Raw genomic sequence first — 22,411 nt, 5'->3', positions numbered from 1 at the left:
GGGTCTGACTTGGGACCTGGCATGGGTGGAATTTGCAGGAGTCTGGGGGTGGGGGTGGGGGTGTCTCTGGAGATGGTGTGTTCAACAAATGCCACCAGGAAGCCCTCTCAGATGGCAGCAGCTCCAGCTGGGCTCTCTAATGCTCTCCACGGCTGTCGGCCCTGCCTCTGGGGACAGCCCACCTCTGGCTGGAGGTGCTCAGCAGAACTCCAGGTGCTGATCAGTGGGGATGTTGTACTTGAGCTTGTGGGTCTCAAAGAGGTTGCACAGCTCCTTGAGGTAGCGCTGGTGCAGCTGGTCCACTTCCTCCTTTGAGGGATGCAGCGTCTTCTGCACCTCGATGGGCTTGCCCACTGCAAGGCACAAAAGCGGGCAGCGGCTCAGAGTGGAAACCATCTGGGGTCACACGGGCCCTCAGTGCAGGCGCGCACCCCATGGGCATCGCCCCAGGAAAGTGCTCGTACAAAACCCCTTCCACACTCTAGTTTCAGGTGATCAGTTCTAAGATGCTAGGGCATGACAGCACGGTACTGATAGAACAAGAGCAGCAGCTGACAGTGCCATGTGCTTTACCTGCATTATCTCCTTTAAGCCTTGTGGATGGGGGATGGAATCTGTTATCATTCCTATTTGGCATGTAAGGCCATGAGGCTCAGAGAGATTAAGTAACTTGCTCAAGGCCACACAGCCAGGAAAAGCACAGGGAAGGCAGGGCTTAGAAGCTCACCAAGTCTGCTGAACTAACAGGGGTGGAAGGAGACCAAGGGGCCTCTCTCTACAGAGTTGGGCAGAGGAACCTGGTAGGAATCCTAGAAGCAGAGGTCTCCTGACAGCTCAAAGAGGAGATGCACTAAAGTCCATCCCCACTGCTCAAAGGAAATACCGCAGGCTCAAATTCAGAGCCTACTGACTGCTACGGGACACACAATGTACCCAGGCCTGGACCATCCCTCCCTTCACCCACCTTCTCCAATAAGTGCTTTGAGATCCTTGGGTCAGAATTAAAAACCCTCCTTCTCTGGCATAATAAATCCTGATTCAAATCTCAATTTTGCTTTTTCAGAGGCAGTATTATCTTCTGGAAGTTACTTAACTTCTCTGGGCCTCAGCTTGCTGTCAATGATATAATAATCCCTGCCATGCAGGTGGTTAGGAGAAACCGAGACACTGCACGTAAGTCAGCCAGTGCTGAGCCTGGCACACAGCGGCTCGGTAACCAGCAGGGACTATTGCTCTTTGTGTTACGGTCTTATCCCAGGCGGCCTTGCATTAGGGTTATCTGCCCATGTGTGTGTTTCCCAGGCTAGAAATATATGCTCTTTGAGGACAGAGAGGTGCCTGGCCCATCCCCACGTCCCCTTGCAGTGCCCAGCCCAAGCCCCTGTCCCTGCAGCCTACCTCCTCCAGCTTGGGTCTTAGCTCACCCACGGTGGTGATGGGCCGACGGTAGGGCACGAAGCCAAAGCTGTCCTGGAAGACTCCAAGGCCGTGGAAGAGTGGGAGGGAGATGCCCTTGACCTGTTGCAGCCGGTTCTGGATCCGGCGCAACCAGGAGCTGGGGGATTCTTTACCTGGTCATATCGTTCATTCTCCCCAAATGAGAAGATGGGCACCAGAACTGCCCTGGAGAGAGACAGAAGAGTCAAGGCACCCATGAATCTCCCGAGAAGGCAGCTCGCTTCCCTCAGGGACACAGCACCCAGGATCTGGGGCAGAGGACAGAACCCTGGGCTGGAAATGGGAGGTCTGGGTTCTCTCCCCGATTGGCCATAGCCTCCCTCGCCGACCTTTGGCAGGTTTCTGCCCCTCTCCGGACCACGACCTCTCACTGGCACCATGACAGGTAGATCAGAATACCTCAGGTGATGTTTTCCATCTTCCCAAACTTTCTAGAAAAATCTCCCCTACCCCAGCTGGCTCCTATTCCTCAATAAGGCTTAGCCCAAGGTCGAACAGCTTTGGAATGGGCCGCACACCTCATTCTCCCTGATCCCAAAGGTCTCAGATCTAGTGTCAGCTTTGGGGAACACGTTCCTTCCCACCCAGTCCCTCTGACCGCCGAGTCTCCGCTAGTGGAAACTTCTCTGGGCATTTGAAAACGGGCCGGTACATCTCCCACCAAAACAGAATCTGTGCAGTCGCCCCTCCTCAAGGCGGGTACCCGTGCTCCAGCGCGAGCCTGACGAAGCCCTTGCGGTGCCGCAGCAGCAGCGTGTAGGCGCCGGGCCTGGCGTCCAGCGCCTCCTGGGCGCCCCCCACCACGATGGCCAGGAGGCTCCCGCCCTCCTTCCTGCTCAGCACGTGCGCGCCGCTCTCCTTGTCTGACGTGACCAGCCCTGGGGGGGAGGAAGGTGCGGCAGCCTCGGGGTGCAGTTCATCAACAGTGCCCACGGGGTCCCCTGAGGACAGGCCCGAGCCCTGTCCCTCTTCCCAGCTCTCCCCGAGCTCGTAGCCCCGAGCCGATGCCCCACGGAGCACGGTCCCGCGGGCAGCCGGCCCTGCAGCGCCCCTGCCGGGCCCCAGGCTCACCGAAGCACATGAAGTAGTCCCTCAGGAAGGGGACGCGGAAGAACAAGGGCAGAGACATCAGGTACAGGCGGATGCCCGGGAAGAGCGCCGAGAAGCCCGTGCTCTCCGTGCACAGGTTGAGGAAGGCGCCTGCGACCATGATCCCGTGGGGGTGGAAGCCCGCGACGTAGTTCCGGGAGGGGTCCAGCTCCGCGGTCCTGACCAGCTGCAGGGACAAGGCCTGGTGAGCCCGCGCTGGCCCCGGGTGGCCGTCCCTGCCCACCACTGCCCGGCTGTGTGGCCTTAGGCCCGTCATCTGTAAAGGTGCGGTATGTGGAACCAGCATGCCCGCCGCTCCTGGAGTTACCAAAGCTAAGAGACAGAATATAGTTTGAAGGCACCAAAAGGCCACACCGGGCGCCACCATGCCCAGCGAGGCCCATGGCAACAAAACAACGTAAGAAAAACTGGCATATACGACCTGTGAGGGAAAGGGATGTGGCTCAACCAGGAGGGCTCCAGTCCACCATATAGGAGGTCCAGGGTTCCATGTCCAGGTGAGAGCAAGCTGACCCGCGTGGCAAGCTGGCCCATGCGGAGTGCCGCCCCGTGTGGGAATGCCACCCTGTGTGGGAGTGCTGCCCCATGTGGGAATGCCGCCCCGTGTAGGAGTGCTGCCCCGTGTAGGAGTGCTGCCCCGTGTAGGAGTGCTGCCCAGTGCAGGAGTGTCAGCTGATGCAGCAAGATAAAGCAACAAGAGGAGAGAAAATAGGAAGACACAGCAGAAGAGGGAGGTGAGGTGGCGCAAGAGAGTAATCACCTTTCACCCACTCCAGAAGATCCCAGAATCAGTTCCTGGTGCCACTTAAAGAGAAGACAAGCAGGCACAGAACACACAGTGAATGGACACAGAGAGCAGACGGGGGCGGGGTATAAATAAATAAATAAATCTTAAAAAAAAAAAAAAAGACCTGTGAGTGGGAAGAGGATCTGGTTAAGTGATTGAGTTCCCACCTACCACAGACGGGAGGTCCCGGTTGGGTTCCCAGTGCCTCCTAAAGAAGAGGAGCAAGACAGTGAGCTGATGTGTGGGGCTGACAGGGAGTGCTGACACAACAAGAGAAACAAGGAGGAAAGCATAATGAGAGATAAAAAAAGCAGGGAGCAGAAGTGGCTTAACTGATTTAGGCGCCTCCCTCCCACATGGGAGGTCATGGTTGGGTTCCCGGCGCCTCCTAAAAGAGAAGACCAGCACACAATAAACAAACACAGCAAATGCAAACAAGGGGGTGGGGAGAAATAAATATTAAAAAAAAAACGTCTCTCTGCCGTCAAGCTGCAACTTTCAGGAGGTGATTCCTGGAGGGGTCTGGAGGGACCTGGAGGGGCCTGGGAGGTAGCAACGGGGCCTGGGTGCCCCACCTAGGCAAAAGCCCAAGGCCCACCTGTCCTTGACTGGACTTGGCCCCTGTCTCGCTCCCGCAGACCCACTGACCCTTCGCAGAAGGGCTGCAGGGCACAACGCCTCCCCAGACAAGGACAAGCCTCATGCACTGGGGGATTTGCTGGGTGTGAAAATATAGACAGAGCAGAGCAATCGCTGGGGATTCTCCCTGGGACAAGTGCTGCCTCAGGAATCTACCTGGTGTGGTTTCTCTAAAAACATAACTTGCTCAGTGCATTGAAACACTTGCTTTTAAGTTATCATTTTCTGCTAGTAGAAGGGTAATTTTGTACAACCTCCATTTAAGGGAAATTTGTCAGTATTCATCAAAATTTTTGAAAAACCACAATTGGCCCTTTTAACCCTGCTGCAGAGGAATGAGCTTACAGAATTTTTCACGCTTGTACAAAATCACATTTATGCAAGTTATTCACTGACGTATCCTTTGTTAATATCAAAAACTTGGGGAGGGGAGCAGATGTGGCTCAACCAGTTGGGCACCCACCTGCCACAGGGGAAGTCCCGGGTTTGGGTCCCAGTGCCTCCTAAAGAATGAGCAGACGCCCTACCCGCTGCAGCGAGCAGACACCTAAATGCACAGATGCCACAAGCCAGCCCCGCTGCGGCCTGCGGGGAGCGGATGTGGCTCAGGCCGTTGGGCACGCGCCTTTCATATGGGAGGTCCCGGCTTAGGTTCCCTGTGCCTTCTGGAGAAGGCAAGCAAACAATGAGCAGACAGAGGAGAGCACCATCTGGGGAGAGAGGATAAATAAAACAAAAACCTGGGGGGAATGGATGTGAGCACCTGCTTCCCAATGGGAGTTCCTAGCTTCAGTTCCCGGTGCCTCCTAAAAACAAAAAAAGCAAGGAAACAAATGAAAAAACCAACTCAGGGGAGCCAATGTGGCTCAGTGGTTGAGCACCAGCTTCCCACATACAAGGTCTCAGGTTCAATTCCCAGGCTCAGTACCTCAAACACACACACACACACAAACAAAATAAAAAAAAAAACACACTTGGCATCAAATGCCCATCAACAAGACTTTTTTTTGAGAAATTATGAAACACACAGTGGATCACTGTGTGTAGAGAAGTGTGAACAGCTCTTCCTGTCCTGATATGAGACAAGGAACACAACAGGTCAGCAGGTGAAAGAGCAGGGGGCAGGATAGCGTGTGCAGAATGCCACCAACTGGGCACAGGAGGGAAAAATGCATCGTCTGCATTTGGACACCACAAACTCTGCTAGTAGACACCACCCCTGGAGAAGTGACCTGGAGAGATGGGACATGAAGTGGGAGGGAGACTTTTGACTGTATATCCTTTTCTCTCTTGTGCATCTTGAACAAGATAGTATTACCAGGTTGAAATAAATGAACAATGAAAGAACGAGTGAATGCATGAATGAATGAGTGATTACTTCCTTCATAAAGACAAATTTGTGTAGAGAAAAATGCTGGCGACATGAGGGCCTGTGTCCAGGCACGGGTGCCAGCGTTTGTACACGCATCTGCTCGCGTCCAGGAGTGGGCCCTGGTGGGCCCATGACTGCCCCCCGAGGCCCAGTCTGCACCTCCCCGGATGTGTTCTCTCCTGGTTTCTTCTGCACTACCGCCTTCTATCTGTCCCCTGTGCCCCAGTCTATCATCCTGGCACTGCGAGGGCCTCAAGATTAGAGCCCATGTACCAGAAGCACCCATGCAGGCCTGGAACAGGGGAGATGCTCTGGAAAGCTGTGGAGTGAAGGAATGAAGGAATGAGCCTGCGGGTGCTTGAGGCCAAGGCAGCCTCCTTGGAAGGAGGCTCCTGCTCCCGTCCTGCTCTGACGTGTCACCTGGGCTGCAGGTGAAAGGGCCCTGCTCCAGAGAGGCAGCAGGCCAGGCTCTGCCGCTGGCTCACGACATGGCCTTTGCCAGGCTGCTGCCCCCTCTGTGCCTCAGGTTTCCCTCTGTCCCACCAGGACGGTGATAATGCCTCCCTGGCAGGGTCACAGTTGGATTCCAGGGGGATACACAGATAGAAGGGGAGAGGTTTACAAACTGTAAAGTGCAGTGTTCTCTGTCTTGACCCCTCAGTTCCATTAGGATAGGGGAGTGTGGCTAAGCAAAGATGGGCTGATGTCTGGGGCGCACTCTGGCTGGGTACCTGTGCTGTCACCCTGGCTTGACATCAGGTGAGGGGGCTGAGCCAAGTTACTAGGCTCCAGATGTTGCTAATTTTTTTTTACTAATATACTTCTTATACCATATTTTAATTGTGCAATTCAGTGATTTCAGAACATCCAAAAGGTTGTGCAACCTACACTGCTGTGTAATTCCAGAATGTTTTCAACACCTCAGAAAGAAACCCTGTCCCATTAGCAATCACTCCCTGTTCTCCCCTTCTCCCCCAGCCCTGGCAACAGCTAATCTAATTTAGGCCTCTATAGATTTGCCTCTTCTGGATATTTCACATAAATGGAATCCTTTGTGATTTTTTGTGCCTGACTTCTTTCACGCAGCTTAATGTGTTCAGGGGTCGTCCATGAATCAGCACTTCATTTCTTTTGATGGCTGAATACTATTCCATTGTCTACCTGGACTGCAGTTTGTCTGTCTTTTCATCAGTTGATGGACATTTCGGCTATTTCCACCATTCAGCCACTGTGTAAAGCTGCTCAGGTTACTAAGAACGATTCTCCCAGGGGCTGCAGTTTTTAGGATGGGTCCTTCCCTGCACCTGTGCATGGTGGCCCAATGGCTGGAGAGGCCTAGCGTCTCCCTGGCACAGGCAGCAACTCCCTGTGTGGCTCTGGGCCCGTGTCTGACCTCCTCTGCCTCTGGGGTGAGGTGTTGGCCCTGCCCTCTCCTCCTTCCTCAGGCCTGCCCTCATCTCACAGACACTCTTCCATCAGCTCTGAGATGCACATGTTTTCATATTTAACATTGTGAAATCAAGAGGCGCTGGCTATTCTAACTGGAAGAATTTTTTCTCACTGGTAGATAAAATACTGGTATGTCTTAGCATTGAAGAGATACAGTGCATGCCAGGCCCAGAGATCTGGAAAGTGCGGCAGAGGTGGCGGGCACCACGGCACCTACTACGTGCCAGGCACCTTGCACGCAGCGTCATCCTCCGTCAAGCCTGTGAGGCAGTATGGATGTCGCTGCCCCCATTGCACAGATGAGGAATCCGAGACCCAAGGGTAATGGCCTTGCTCACCCGCTGACCTAGTAAAGAGGCAGGGCCAGGAGGTGGGCCCAGGCAGCCTGGCCCCGTGGGCACAGCCAGCCGGCCCAGCCTTGTGGGATCCCCAGGTGAAAGGCAGCGGGGCTTAAAGGCACTTCAAGTAAGGGCACAGTGCCAGGGACGTGACTCATATCGGGAAAACTAAGGCGGCAAAGGGGCAAGGGAGGCGGGAGAGGGCTGGGTGGGCAGAGGCCCAGGTGCAGGGCCCTCAGGCTGCCATGGAGATTAGCTTTCATTCCAGGTGTGCTGGGAGTCACTGCTGGGCTGGTCCTGCGCCGCATGGAGGAGGGACTGGGGGTGTCGGCAGAAGAGGAGCCAGTGAAGAGCTGATGGGGCCAGGGAGGAGGAGCTGAGGAGACCACCCCTGCCCTCTAGCAGTGGGCCTCAACAGGGGCGGCCTTGCCCCCTGCCCTGCAGGGGACATCTGGCAACGTCTGCAGATGCTTTTGGTTGTCACACCTCGGGGGCAGTGCTGGCCTCTAGTGGGTAGAGGACAGGGGTGAGGCCAGGCCTCCACAGCAGAGAGTTTTCCAGCCCCAAATGGCAACAGTGCAGAGGTTGAGAAGCCCTGCTGGGGAGTCGCCTGGCTGGGGGGGACGTGGAAGCCCCCAGTCCCCTCAGGGCAGCCTAGGGCTGCGGGCAGGGGCCTGTGAACCAGCTCCCCCTGCAAAAGGCAGAGGTGGGACTCCTAGGAGGATGGCAGGAGACCGGCCCCAGCTCCCGGGAAGACAGCCCTTCTCCCGCAATGAAGCAGCCATCTCAGGGAGGGAGCACCCCGTCCTCAGGGCTGTGTGAGCTGGAGTTCCCGGCCCGGGCGAGCAGCTGGCCAAGAGCCCCTCTGACTCAGGCTGAGACCCCTGTGTGCTGAGAGGAGGCCTGGGCGCTGAGGGGGAGCTGAGGGGCTGTCCCAGGCGAGGGTGGTGGGGACAGAGGGGCTCAGGGAGGTGCCCTGTGCTGCCCCAAGCTGGCTCTGACCAGAACTATGGGGACAACATTTCCCGACAACCAGGGACACACCCCGGGCAGGGCACTGCAGCCTCCTGAGCCTCCTGTGCAGTGTTTGCTCCACGATGATGAAATCTCCCCAGCTCAGCTCACACCTTCAGCACGAGGGGGTGGAAGCTCCTCTGACACGGAGCATTGCCCGTTCTCTGCAGTAGCTCTTCGGTGGGCCTTCAGGGGCCTTCAGGTGGCTCCAGGCCAGAAGCCGTTTCCTGGTTCGACCTGAAGTACCACGTCAGGGCTGGTGCATAAAATCCCGTAAGACCTGATGGGACGTGGGGTGGGGGGGGGGCTGCTCTCTTTTCACAGGGGATGCCGAGGCTCCTGAATGCTGGGGAGCTCGTGGCAGAGCCGGGGCTCGCTATCTCCTGCTCACCCCAAGATCCCTGCAGGGCCCGGAGGGTCTCCTGGGAGGTGTGCGGGAAGGGGGTCTGAGGTGGCAGTGCTGCCCCGCAGGAGCCCAGCAGGGACACACAAGGTCAATGTGAATGGCATCTCGCCCTTTGCCGGCCACTGGGTGCTACTGCCCACCCTCGGCGGGTGGCAATGCAAGGCGTTGAGGGACACAGCGCGCCCACACAACTGCGCATGAGGAATTTGTGCAGAGTCCCCACGCTGGAAAAGGCACCGAGCATCACCAGTTCTGCCAGACCTGTAACTGGCAGTGGCTCTGGGTGCAAAGAGAGCCCAGACGCTGTCCAGAGGCCACTGGGCTGCCCAAGAGGCTGTCCCCCTGCTCTCTGTCACCTGAGGAGTCCAGTTCTATGGCTTGGGTGTCTTGTCCCTGCAAACCTCTCTTGGCCCATGCCCCGGAGCACCTTCTCCTCTAGTCACGGTGAACACCAGGCTACTGTCAAAACTCCACTGGGACCAGCACCCAGCCCTTTGCCTGGGCTGGGCCCTTCCCAGACCACCTTTCTGCGCCCTGCTTTCCCGGTGAGCTCAGGATTTGGCTGGCAGTGGGAGGGGAGACCTAGGAGCTACAGAGTCCTCCTGGAGGCCCCAACCTGCTTACGGTTTCCCTTGACTGCATGGGAGGTTTTTCTCTCTCCCGGGGCTACAGCCTCTCCCTCCCCAAGAAACTCTGACCTCCAGGCACTTCAGGCTGGGAAGGGAGTTCAGAATCTCAAAGCTCTAGGGTCCTGGGGGGGAACCAGGGACTGTGCCCGTGACACACCCAGGGCCGTGCCTGTCTCTGTGGGTGAGACCTGGGAGGGGCCCCTGAGAGGAAGCAGATCCAGGGGGCAGGAAAGACTTCCCCCTCCTGGACCCCCAGTTCAGCAACACCTCTGCCCACGGGCTCTGTCCCTCAGCATTTACCACCCCCAGGGCCACGGCCGTCTCTGCCAGCCACCCTCCCGCCCTCGCCTGCGCCCTGCCCTTGCCCTTTGCCCCGCAGGCCCTGCAATTGTTGCTCAGCCTCTGCTGGTCCTTGTCGGGCCCCAGGCCTCTCAGCAGGCAGCCCAGCCAGAGCCCTGCCCCCCTGAGTTTTCATGTCCTGGGCAGGTTTTAACCTTTACCAGCCGATTTCCTTCGCCCGCTCTCCCACTGGCAGTCCCAGCTTTACCAGCTGGGCCCTGACTCCTGGAGGGACAGGAGAGGCTACTCAGGGGGGCAGGTCAGGGCAGCAGGACTCCAACCATCAGAGTCCTCCCCCAGCCCCCAGCCACACCCCTGCCTCCTCGAGTCCCCACTGGCTCAGGAAAATAACCGAAGCTGCCAGTTCCTAGGAACATTCCAGGTGCTTTACTTGCACTGTTGCCTTGAGCCCACACAACCCTATGAGGTATGTGTCATCACCCCCGTTTACATGTGAGAAAACAAGCTCAGAGAGATGGTGCAACTCACCAAGGTCACACAGCTACTATGCAGCAGACGTGGGATTAGCATCCAGTCTGTCTAACTTGAGACCACACCTTACACCTTTCCTTGCCCTGTTTCTGAGGAGGGGCAACTGCCCCTGCCAGGCACCTCTCTCTGTCCCCACTGCCTGCCCATCCTACCCTATCTGTCAGTAAACCAGCCCTGCCCGGCTGCTAAGAGCCAAGGGCTTGGTCTGTTGGAGTCTGTGAAGGAGCTGAGGGATCGGCTCCCTCAGATTCAACGCTCTCCTCCCCTCAGGTGACCCTCAAGCCCGGGGCCAAGTGGCCATCACGGCCAGGAGGAGCCTTGAGCCAGAGAGCCAGAGACTCAACGGCACTCAGAGCAGTGGGGGTCCAGTCTGCTTACTGGCTACATGGGGAAACTGAGGCTCAGAATGGGGCATGCAGCATACCAGTGTCAGGGCTCCTTTCTCTGCACCTTCACCCACAGTCAATGCACAAACTTTAAAACCAGTAAAAGAACTTGCTGTGTGCCGTTGCTCACACCCTTGTCCCTCTCTGGGCATTGGTGTCCTCATCTGATGGATATGCATGGGGCTAGACGGTCTCTTAAGACCTTTGAGTTTATTACCTTCACCTTCCCAACCTGGGCCCTGAGGTTTGCATCTGTAAAATACACACGTGTGTCACATTCCACGCATCACAGAACCCCTTCGCATCCTGGACGGCCGTCAATCTCACACTGGCCCCACGTGCCCAAGGAGCTGCCCCTCTTCCCAGCCCCACGGCGGTGGAAGTCCAGGCTCCTGCCTGCCAGGCCAGGATTCCCATGGAGATGCAGAGCCCTTGGGCCCTGCCACCCCTCTCCCCACCTGGACCAGCCTCAGCACTCACCGCGGTGGGGAAATAGTCCCTCATGTGCTTCCACAGGATGCAGCGCCTCAGGGCCTCCATGCGCCTGCCCCCCTGCCGCGGCGTATCTCGGTCCAGGCACCACCAGGCCGCATACAGCACAGCGCAGAGCCAGAGCCTCGTGCACAGGAGGCCTATGAAGGTGGCGACGCAGAGGTGGGCTGGGGAGGGAAGCAGGTGGTCAGCGGTCGGAGGTCCCAGGGAGGCAAGTACGGCTGCCCAGGCCACACCGTCCCCACTCGCGCCACGCTAGCAGCTCCATCTGTCCAGCCCGTGGCCCCCGAGGGACGAGAGCATCTTCCCTTGCCTTCAGGGAGATGGAGGCTCGAGCGGAACCAGCCCTCCTTGTTCCTGGAGCAGGGACTGGAGCCCGGGGAAGCCCAGCTCCAAAGCTCATCCCCCCACTGCCCCAGGCTGCCTCATTCACTCCAGTCTTCCCCTTTCCCTCCCCCTGCCTCCCTGTAAAAGATTCTGCAATACTTGAAATACTAACACTGCTTTCACAGGCAGTAAATGCCTATTCATACAGGAGGTGCTCAATAAATGGATGGGGAGTGACTGGCAGGATGAGCTGTTCTACTTTCCATCTTTTGGGACCTCAGACACACAGGAGAGCGGCTTTCTCCCTCACCCTCTGCCCAGTCTTTCCAAAGATAAATCTGGCTCGGTCCCTATTTTAATTAAAGCCCTTCCACAGCTTTCCTGAAACTTCGAGGAGCAGTGCAAGCAGCTGAGCCTGGCATTCCTGCTCCTGCAAGCCAAGCCTCTCTCCCCTCCTGCTGCAGTAGAAGTGGATGAAGAATGTATTGTGCTCAGTTTGCAAACTAAACCCCTTACTGGTTTCGCAGCTCATGGGATGAAACTTGTGTTTTAACACTGTGAATCAAGAGGAGTGCACAGAAATGAACGAAGCATGGATTTTGCTGTCTGTGAAAGGAAGCTGCTCAGTGTTCTGATAGTCACCGAGCCCCCCTCTGCCTCTTAGCTTGTGCTCACAGTTTCCTCTGCCTGCACTGTCCTTTTCTGGTGAAGGTGAACAAGGAAGGGGCCAAGCTCCTGGCTGCCCTGCAGGTCAGGGGTGCAGCACAGCTGGGCCCCAGGCCCAGTGAGGAATTTCTCTCTGCACCAACAATTCTCCCTCCCTTTTTGCAGGCTAATTGTGGCTTCATCTCAGGGCCAGGTGATCTGTAAGGCAGCCACTTGATGCCAATGGAGCATCTTCCCCAGAGAACACTGCTCTCTCCCCAATATTGCCTCCACCCAACACCACGTGTCCTCCAAGAAGGCCAGCTTCCAGCTGTGTAGTCCATTTGAAAGCAGGGCAGAAGGGGAATGCCAATCTTGGCATGCTTCCTGGAGGAGGGGGTGTTTAACACAGTAAAGGTTCATAAGCCAGAGGATGCAGATTGGAGTTCACAGATGTTCACTTTACGTGGAGCATCTGCGATGTGCCAGGTGCTGCTGGTACAGCAGTGAACAACATACAGAGATCCCTGACCTCATGGAGATGACCATCCAGTACTGGCTTTAGGGCATGTCATTTTTAAATGCTATTGAAAGAATTACTGAAAATTAAAAAAGGGGGGACTGCATGTAAAAACCCAGATATCTGTTGGCAGATATCTGCCACCTGGCAGCCCCAGGTGGGTGTTCTCACAGGCAGCTCCTTCTGCTCAGCTTCCCTCTTGTGCCCAGGCTGGTGGGTCATCACTGCTCTAGCCTGTCCTAACCTGGGCAGGAGATGCGAGACTCCCTTTTGTTTGTCTTAAATATTCTATAATAAAACTTCTAAAAGATGAAGTTGTGGAAAATGGGAGCAAAATGCAACCATTTTTATGAAAAAGAAAAAGAACATTTGCACATGCCTGGAAGGTGGATGGACTCCCATATTTGGGAGGAAGGGGACAGGATGCTGGGGAACAAGGGACAAGGATGAGAGGGACTGGGCTTTTGCCACTTACATTCAAGTTGACTTGTTTTTATTTTTTATATTAAAATATTGAAATGTAAAAAAACACAAATAAAGAATCCCACCTAGAGCATCTGTCCCCTCTGGTAAAATAAATAGTGTGTGCAGGCTCTGGCAGGGAGGAGGCTGGCTGGTCCTGCACCAGACTATCCAGGGAACTGCAGGTACCTTTGGCTGGCACAGACTGAATAATCAGAAGTCTACAGGGGCAACTGCGGTCATCTTGGACCTGCACTGCATAGATTGCTGCCCACAGCTGCAGTTCCATCCCCACCCCAGGCAGGGGAGAAAGGGACATGAAGCTTTATCAGTATCTCTGGGCAACTACAGTCTAGGCCTGCATGATTTGGATTATTCCACACAGTGTGACTCTGTACCTACCTCTGGCGAAGGAGAAAGTTGGGAGAAGCTTCACTGGTCCCTGGGGCAAAGAGGGCAGCTTGAGCCTCCACAGTTTATAACACCAATTACATCCTTGGCTCCAATTGCAAAACCAGCAAGAGAGAAAGGGCAGGAAGCCCTAAACTAAAGAGAAAAACTGCACCCAGAATAAATACTCTAGTAACCCAGATGCCAAGACACCAACAAAAAATTACAATCCACACCAAGAAACAGAAAGCTATGGCCCAGTTAAAGGAATAAGATAAACCTCCAGATGACATAAATGAGTTAAGAGAACTAATCATAGATGTTTAAACAAATCCTTAATAATTTCAATAAGATGACTAAAGAGATAAAGGATATTAAGAAGATACTGGGTGAACACAAAGAAGAATTTGAAAGCAGACATAGAAAAATAGCAGATTTTATGGGAAAGGTGCAATAAATGAAATTTTAAAAACACTGAAATCATATAATAGCAGATTTGAGGAGGAAGAAGAAAGGATTAGTGAGCTTGAAGAAATGGCCTCTGAAAGTGAACACACGAAAGAATACATGAGGAAAAGAATGGAAAAAATGAGGAAAAGAATGGAAAAAATTGAACAAGTTCTCAGGGAACTAAATGACAGCAAAAGACATGCAAACAGACATGTCATGCTTGTCCCAGAAGGAGAAGAGAAGAGAAAAGGGGAAGAAGGAATATTTGAAAAGATAATGGTAGAAAATTTCTCAGCCCCATTGAAGGACATAGATATCCATGTCCATGAAGCACAACATACTCCCATCTGAAAAAAGCTGAATAGATCAACTCCAAGATATACTATTCAGAATATCAAATACCAAAGACAAAGAGAGAGTTCTGAGAATGGCAAGAGAAAAGCAATGCATAACATATAAGGGTGGGAAGCAGACTTGGACCAGTGGTTAGGGCGTCCATCTACCACATGGGAGGTCTGCGGTTCAAACCCCAGACCTTCTTGACCCATGTGGAACTGGCCCATGCACAAGTGCTGATGTGCACAAGGAGTGCCGCACCACGCAGGGATGTCCCCTGCATGGGGGAGCCCCATGCGCAAGGAGTGTGCCCCATAAGGAGAGCTGCCCAGTGCAAAAAAGAAGTGCAGCCTGCCTAAGAATGGCACTGCACACACGGAGAGATGACACAAGAGGACACAACAAAAAGGAACACAGATTCCCATGCCGCTGACAACAACAGAAGCGGACAAAGAAGATGCAGCAAATAGACACAGAGAACAGACAACTGGGGTGGGGCATGGGGGGTGGGGTGGGGGGAAGGGGAGAGAAATAAATAAGTAAAATAAATCTTAAAATATATATATATATTTATATATATATATATATATGGGCTACCCAATAAGTATAAGTGCTGATTTCTCACCAGAAACCATGGTGGCAAGAAAGCAGTGATCTGATATATTTAAGATACTACAAGAGAAAAACTTACAGCCAAGAATCTTATATCCAGCAAGACTGTCTTTCAAAAATGAGGGTGAGATTAGAATATTCACAGGTAAACAGAAACAGAGAATTTCGAAGCAAGAGAACAGATTTTCAGGAAAGACTAAAGGGTGTGCTATAGCCTGAAAAGAAAAGACAGGAGAGAGAGACCTGGAAGAGTCTAGAAATGAAGATTATATCAATAAAGGTAACTAAAAGTGTCAAAAGAGTGGTGAAAAGGAAATAGGACAGATAAAACTCAAATAGTCAGGAATAACTAACCAACAATGTAAAGCACTTGTATTCAGAAAACTGCAACTCAGTGTTAAAAGAAATCCAAAAAGGCCTAAATAACTGGAAGAACATTCCATGCTCATGGATTGGAAGACTGAATATCATTAATGTCAGTTCTACTCAAATTGATATACAGATTCAATGCAACCCCATTAAAAATTCCACTAACATTTTTTTTTAAAAATTGAAAACATGATTATCAAATTTATTTGGAATGGTAAGGGGTCCTGAATAGCCAGAAATATCATAAAAAGGAAAAGTTAACCCTCCTCTCCGGACTTTAAATCATATTACCTAGCTATAGTGGTAAAAATAGCATAGTACTGGCATAAAGACAGACATATAGACCAACGGAACCAAACTGATGGTTCAGAAACAGCCATTCACAGGTATGGCCAAGTGATTTCACATTAGCCTGTCAAACCCACACAGCTCAGGCAGAACAGTCCATTCAGCAAAATGGTGCTGAAAGAACTGGATATCCATAGCTGAAAGAACGAAAGAGGACCCCTGTCTCACACCTTCTCCAAAAATTAACTCAAACTGTATAGAAACCTAAAAATAAAAGCAAGATCCATAAAAATTCTAGAAGAAATTATAGGAAAATATCTCCAAGACCTGGTGGTAGGTGGTGGATTCTTAAAGAAGATAAGAGAAGGGCTAAGATAGACTACTGATGTTTAACGTATGTAGCCATTTTAAATAGCTTTTCTGTAAAAGTGTGGAAACGTATAGAGTGGATGGTAACACAGAGTGAGCAAGTTAGTTTATAAATGGCGATGTGGCTGAAAATGGTAGTCTAGGGATGTAAATGCCAGTTGACAGATCCTCAAAATCAACCATGGCATGTGTCCCCCTAACTCCCCAAGCCTTCTCCTCCCCTGAATTTGGTGGGGACAGCCGGCCACGCGGGGGCCGAGACTGCAGCCTGGCCTCCTGCCTCCCTCGCCATCCACCTGTGGTCCCCGGGTCTGGGGGCCTGGGGATGGGATCTTCTGACTGTCTCTTGGACCGGGACACTCCTTGCACCGCACGCCAGCCTCTCCAGACCCGGGTGGGCAAACTTTCTCTTAAAGGGCCAGATAGTAAATATTTTAGACTGCAGCCCAAGAGGGAAATTCGAGGCTATTATTTGGGTACATAAGTAGTCACTTAAAATGTAAGTATTTAAAAATATAAGAAACACTGTTGTTGGACCTGGATTTGACCTCTGGTCTGTAATTTGCTGACCCCTGAGCTGGACTGGAACTGCCCCCCCACACCCCAAACACGGTGGAGAGCGCCAGCAGCCACGGGGGCCTTGAACACACAGATTGGACCTTGTCACTCCCCTGCCTAAAGGCCTACCCAGGCTTCCCTTTGCCCTCGGAATAAAGGGTAAGGTACAACCCCACACATGGCACGAGTGGACCCACAACCCTTTCTTCAGCAGTCGTTCTTCTGGTTCCCAGGCCCAAGGCTGATCTGATCCCTCCGTGCCACTCCTGGGATTCCAGGCTCCTGGGGTAGCAGGGCTAGGCACGTGCCAAGGGCCTGCGGTAGGGTGGGGTGGGGGAGTGAGCATGCAGACACACTCCTGTTCTCAACAAGGCACAAGCCCAGCTGAGCACGAGGTTCCTCGTCGCCGGTGATCCCAGCAGAGCCACGGGGCTCTGGTCCCCGGTGCCCTTTGTCCCGAGGTGCTCAGGAGCCAGCAGAATTTGCAGGCTGCCCTGGGCGTGGCCCTTGCCGTGCTCTCTCCTCCCACCTCCACGCCCACCTTCTCCCAAGCCCCTCGGCCCCTCTCCCCTTTCCCTGCCTCCTTTGCGTTCCTTTCTTTGGCAGTAGGAGGAGCCCAGGACTCCAGACGGGCAAGCCAGGGCATTTAAGACATTTCAGTTCCCTGCACACCTTGCAATGGGGATAACGGACTGAGGGGTATTAAAAATGTTTACTGGGGAACAGGCATAGCTCAGCGGTTTGAGCACCTGCTTCCCATGTACAAAGTCCTGGGTTCAATACCCAGCACCTCCTTTAAAAAGAAAAAAAATCCTTGAAAAAATAAAAAAAAAAGAAGAGTTTACCAACCCCTGGGGCAGTGATTCCGACCAATCAGAAGGGATTCCGGCCTGGCCAGGGCAGGGTTCCACAGGGCCATTTTGCCAAGGGGAACCCCTTAGCGGCAGGGCAGGGAGGGGGCGGTCAGGGCCAAACCGCAGGGACTGCGTCGGTATCCTGCCTACAGACTGAACACCAGCTCTGGGCGGCGGCCCTGTCACCTGCCGTGGGGGACACCGCATCCCGCGTTCCCGGGCCTGCCTCTTCCCAACGCTCTTTCAGCAGCGCAGGAGTTTGGCGAATGCGGCCCTCCGCGGTCACACTCGGTGTGTTTATCGCGGGAGGGGTGCAGGGGGCGCGCCCCTCCCCTCCTGTGCCGTCACGGCCCAGGGTCCCGGCCAGGTCTGCGCTGCGCCAAAGCGCGCGTTTCCTTTCACCTGCCCCTCAGCCCGTGAGGCCGCGACTGCGCCCCCTTCTGCAGGTGACCGAGGGGGGCCTGGGCAGGTCGGGCAGGGGGCCGGCCAGGCCACAGCGGGCGCGTTGCCCAGCCCGAGGCTGCCCCAGTCCCCCCTCCCAGCCCCCCCTTTCCTCCCTGTCCTGTTCTTTCCCCCTTCCTCCCTCTTTCCCACCCGCCTCCAGTCCTAGTTCGCTCCTCTGTGTGGGAGGAAGGAAGCCTCTCCCCCCTCTTCCTGCCCCCCCCCTTAGCCCCCTGAGGCTCCTGGATCTTTTCCACTATCACCTCTATCCTCCCTCACACCAGCCCGCAGCCCGGGTCTCTGCCCAAGAATCAAGGGACAATCGGCAGCCCAGGAAAGTTAAGTGACCTGCCCAAAGCCAGGGCAGCAGCCTCAGCACCTACCCATCCGGCTCTCCAAGACCACTTGGCAGGGGCTGTGGGCGCCACCAAGTCCCTTCGGGGCGAGCACCTTTCAGTGGCTCCCTGCGCACCTGCCTCTGGTCTGTTCCCCCTCCCCCCCAGCCACAGCCACGGTCTCCCACCACCGCACCCCCAGCCCCACCCCACCCAGCTGCCTTACGCAGGACCAGGAAGGAGAAGACCCACTGCAGGACAGCGAACGTCTGCAACCTGCGCTCCCACGGCACGGCAAGGGGCGCGAACTCCACCATCCTGGCCCTCTGCCTGGCTCTGGGGCTTCTCGGAGTGCTGCTGGGGCCAGGGCACCCACGGGCTCTGGGTGCTGCCCAAGGATGTGCAAGCCAAGGGCACCGTGCTGCGCCCAGCTCCAAGGCTCCCTGCCTCTGCCCTGGGAGGGAACTGTTTCTTAGAAGAAACGTTGAATCCCGCCTCCCCTGGGGCCCGGCTGGAGGTGGCAGGAAGCAGAGGTTGTGCAGCCTTTATCAGCGGCAGGGCTGCCTCCACACCACTTTATCTGCCAGGTGCCCAGGCTCTGGGTGCTCGGATCATGCCCTTTCTTCCACCTGGACTGCTTGGTTCTGGACCTCGTCCCAGTCCAGCCTGCTCAGTGACCTGGTTCCAGCGATGGTCCCAGGGCCTCCTCCCTCTCCTCATGTCCATGGCTCCTCCCTCCACTGGGCCCTGCTCAGTGGTCCACAATGGCCGCAGGAGCTCCACTCTAGAATCCCACCTCACCGCGTCCGCCGCCTTCCACCCCAGTTCTCGGTTCTCGTGCACAGCAAACCTCTGGGAAGTGCCGTATCTATTTGACGTCGTCCCATCTTGGCCTCCCATTCCGTCTTCCCTGCTCGACACTTTCAAATCCACGGTTCTGAGAACCTGCCTTTGACAAGTCCACGAGGACCGCCACATCGCCAAATCCACGCTCAGTTCTCCGATCTCGCCTTGCCCTCTCAGCAGCCTTAGGCAGGTTTGCTCAGGCCTTCCTTGACACCACTGGGCCCGTGGCTGCCACCCCCTCCTGGCTTCCTTCTACCCAGCCAGTGCTCTGCTTGGGCTCCCTCAGAGCCTTTCCTGAATGCGAGGCCCCTCCTCTCCCTCCGTCCTTGGGCCTCCTCCCCTCCCCTCTCACCCAGTCTAGAGCCCTGTCATCTCCATGGGGAGGACTCCCAAATCAGCACCTCCCGTCGGTGGTGACTCCAGCACCTGGGTGACTGCGGGACATCCTCACGTGGCTGCCTGCTGGGGGCCCCATCCTAGCGTGTCTAAACCTGGATGTGATCTTTGCACAGCTCCAGTCACCGCTGATGCTTGATTCCTCTCTCCCCATCCGCCCCCACCCTGCCCAGGCCTGCTCTTCCCTACTCGTCCCCATCTCGGTAAAGGGCATCGCCAGTTTACCTGTTTATTCAGACCAAAAATTGGGAGTCACTAACTGTTTTCTGTGCCTCTCCTACTGCTTCTTTTTTGGGGAAAGAAAATAACATCACAGATAATAACATCAGAGCCACTGGTTGAAGGAGGCCCCACAAACTTGTGTCCAGTTCCAAAATCTCCGCCATGCCAGTGGACTTCTGTGCCGTGAGGCCCCCTCTTCCATTGTGATTCTGAAGCAAGGAAGCGATTCCTGAGAGAGGAGAGGTTTACCTAGTGGTTTCACCCTTTATGCTTTCACTCCCAATTACAGCGACGCTACATTAGCTTGGTCCTAAGAGCAGATTTTCCATTTCTTCATTTTTACCTTCTTGATTAGGCTAATCCATTTGCAAATCTGCACTGCCACAGTGCCTCTCTAAAACCCTCACCTGATCATCACCCCAAAAACTGTTTCATCTCCTGGTTCCAAAGTCCAAGCTGCTGCTGGTTCACAGTGGGGCCCCTGAGGCTCCAGTGAGAGAGGTCAGGCCTCAGGGCTCAGCCCTGCTCCATACCCTGGAGCCCCCGGGAAGGCAGGGCCCAGCAGTGCTGACAGCAGGGCCACAGCCCGCTGGCTGCAGAGGTTGCCCTCTGGGCCAGCAGGGGCGCAGCGCAGGTGAGCCAAGCGCAGGTGGGGGGCTGCTGCTGGTGGCTGAGCCACTGGCACTGGGTGGGTGAGCTCTCCTTGGGGGTGCCCCACTGGCCGGGTATGCTGGGCGTGATGTCCCGCTGCAGCTTCCATGCTACGGCAGGGCAGCTCGGCTTCTAGAAGGGGAAAGTCTCTCTCCCACGACTTCTAATGGGTCATCATGTCCAATTGGTTCTTTCTCCTAAATCTCCTTTAAAATGCAGACTTGATTGAAGTATATCCTGTGTACAGAAAACTGCACAACTTGTAAGCGCAGAGTGATGCATTTTCACTAAGTGAGCAGACTCAGGTACCGCCACCCTGACCAGTAGACCCATCACCAGCCTCCCACAGGCCCCGCCTCTGCAGGGAGCCACCAACCCTTCTGTTTCCCAACTTTGCAAAATTCAAGTCATATTGTATCTACTCTCTTGAGACCAGCTTCTTTGGCTTGAGATTCTATTTTTGAGACGTATGTGTTGTGTGTTTCTGTAGAGTGTCTGTTCTCATTGATGTATGGGATTTCACCGGGTGAACATACCACAATTTATTGCCCCGTTTTACTGCTGAGCATTTAGGTTGCCACCAGCTTTGGAGTATTTTCTACTGTGCTGCCATGTCTTTTTTTTTAAGATTTATTTTTTATTTATTTCTCTCCTCTTCCTCCCACCCCCAATTGTCTGCTCTCTGTGTCCATTCGCTGTGTGTTCCTCTGCATCTGCTTGGATTCTTGTCAGCAGCACAGGGAATCTGTGTTTCTTTTTGTTGCGTCATCTTGCTGTGTCATTTCTCCGTGTGGACGGCACCATTCCTGGGCAGGCTGCACTTTTTTCATGCTGGGCAGCTTTCCTTACTGGGCGCACTCCTTACATGTGGGCCTCCCCTATGTGGGGGACACCCCTACGTGGCAGGGCACTCCTGGCGTGCATCAGCACTGCACATGGGCCAGCTCCACACGGGTCAAGGAGGCCCGGGATTTAAACCGCGGACCTCCCATGTGGTAGACGGATGCCCTAACCACTGGGCCAAGTCTGCTTCCCCCTCCCAATGTTTTTTTTTTTGTCTTTATTTTTTTAAAGTTACTTTTAAAAAATATGAGGTCCCCATATACCCCCATCCCCCTCACCCCACTCCTCCCCCCATAACAACAACCTCCTCTATCATCATGAGACATTCATTGCATTTCATGACTACATCTCTGAGCACCACTGCACCTCATGGTCAATGGTCCACATTATAGTCCACACTCTCCCACAGTCCACCCAGTGGGCCATGGGAAGTCATATAGTGTCCGGTAACTGTCCCCACAGCACCACCCAGGACAACTCCAACCCCCAAAAATGCCCCCACATCTCATCTCTTCCTCCCACTTCCTACCCCCAGCAGCGACCATGGACACTTTCTCCACACCAATGCCACATTTTCTTCTATTACTAATCACCATAGTTCATGAATAGAATATCAGTAAGTCCACTGTAATCCATACTCTATTCCTCCATCCTGTGGACCTTAGAATGGTTGTGTCCACTCCACATCTGTATCAAAAGGGGGCTTAGATTCCACATGTTTTAACCACTTTAGTGAATGTTTAGTGGCACTTCACTGTGGTTCTAATATTTTCCTGGTGACTAATCAGGTTGAGCACATTTTACTGTTTATTGGCCATCTGGATACCATTTGTGTGTGTGTGTGTGAAGTTCTTCTTTGCTGATTTAAATATTTCACGAGGTGGCAAGGTGCTGTCCATCCCACAGCCAGCCTCTTCTAGAGCAGCTTCATGACTGTTCTCTCATTCTAGTCCTGATCCTCCTTCCCATAATTGCCATGTGGCCTGAGGCCCTCTCTCCCCTCCCTCCCTCCCTTTCTACATGGACTCAGATGAGATGAACAAATTTGGATTAGCTGGAATCCTTAGTTTGTGGCACACTTTAATCATTGTCCGTGAACGACCTGCTTTTTCTAATTTTTCATTTAGACAGTTAGTTTTGTCAATATAATAAGCCCCTGCGAACAAACCACTCAACACAAAGACCAGATCCTTGATAAGGTTCTCTCCCTATGAATGCCCTACCTCCCCCACAAAGGAAACAGTGTTCTGAATCCTGAATTCATTATTCTTTTGTTTCCTTTGGTTTTTTAAAATTTTTTTATTTTGAAATAGCTTCAAACTTACAGGAGTTCCCATATATACCCTTATCTCTGCAATGTACCCCATTTCCCCAGATAACCAGATCCACCAATTTGAATATTTAGCCACATTTGCCACTTCTTTCTTTCTTTCTTTCTTTCTTTCTTTCTTTCTTTCTTTCTTTCTTTCTTTCTTTCTTTCTATCCTTCTTTCTTCCTTTCTTTTTCTTCCTATTTATCTATCTGCCCATCTATCTAGCTGTATCAACCTATCCATTTTCTGAACACTTCAGTGTACGTTGCCTGC

General features: G+C 53.8%; 1 pseudogene; it reads right to left on the bottom strand.

Annotated features, from left to right (window-relative positions):
• Window positions 1-198: 198 nt before the first annotated feature.
• LOC101413287 (2-acylglycerol O-acyltransferase 2-like) lies at window positions 199-18,184 on the bottom strand (annotated as a pseudogene).
• Window positions 18,185-22,411: the final 4,227 nt, after the last annotated feature.

Source organism: Dasypus novemcinctus, chromosome 10 (assembly GCF_030445035.2).
Source record: "Dasypus novemcinctus isolate mDasNov1 chromosome 10, mDasNov1.1.hap2, whole genome shotgun sequence".
NCBI classification, from domain to species: domain Eukaryota; kingdom Metazoa; phylum Chordata; class Mammalia; order Cingulata; family Dasypodidae; genus Dasypus; species Dasypus novemcinctus.
This window is presented reverse-complemented; position numbering and strand designations above follow the sequence as displayed.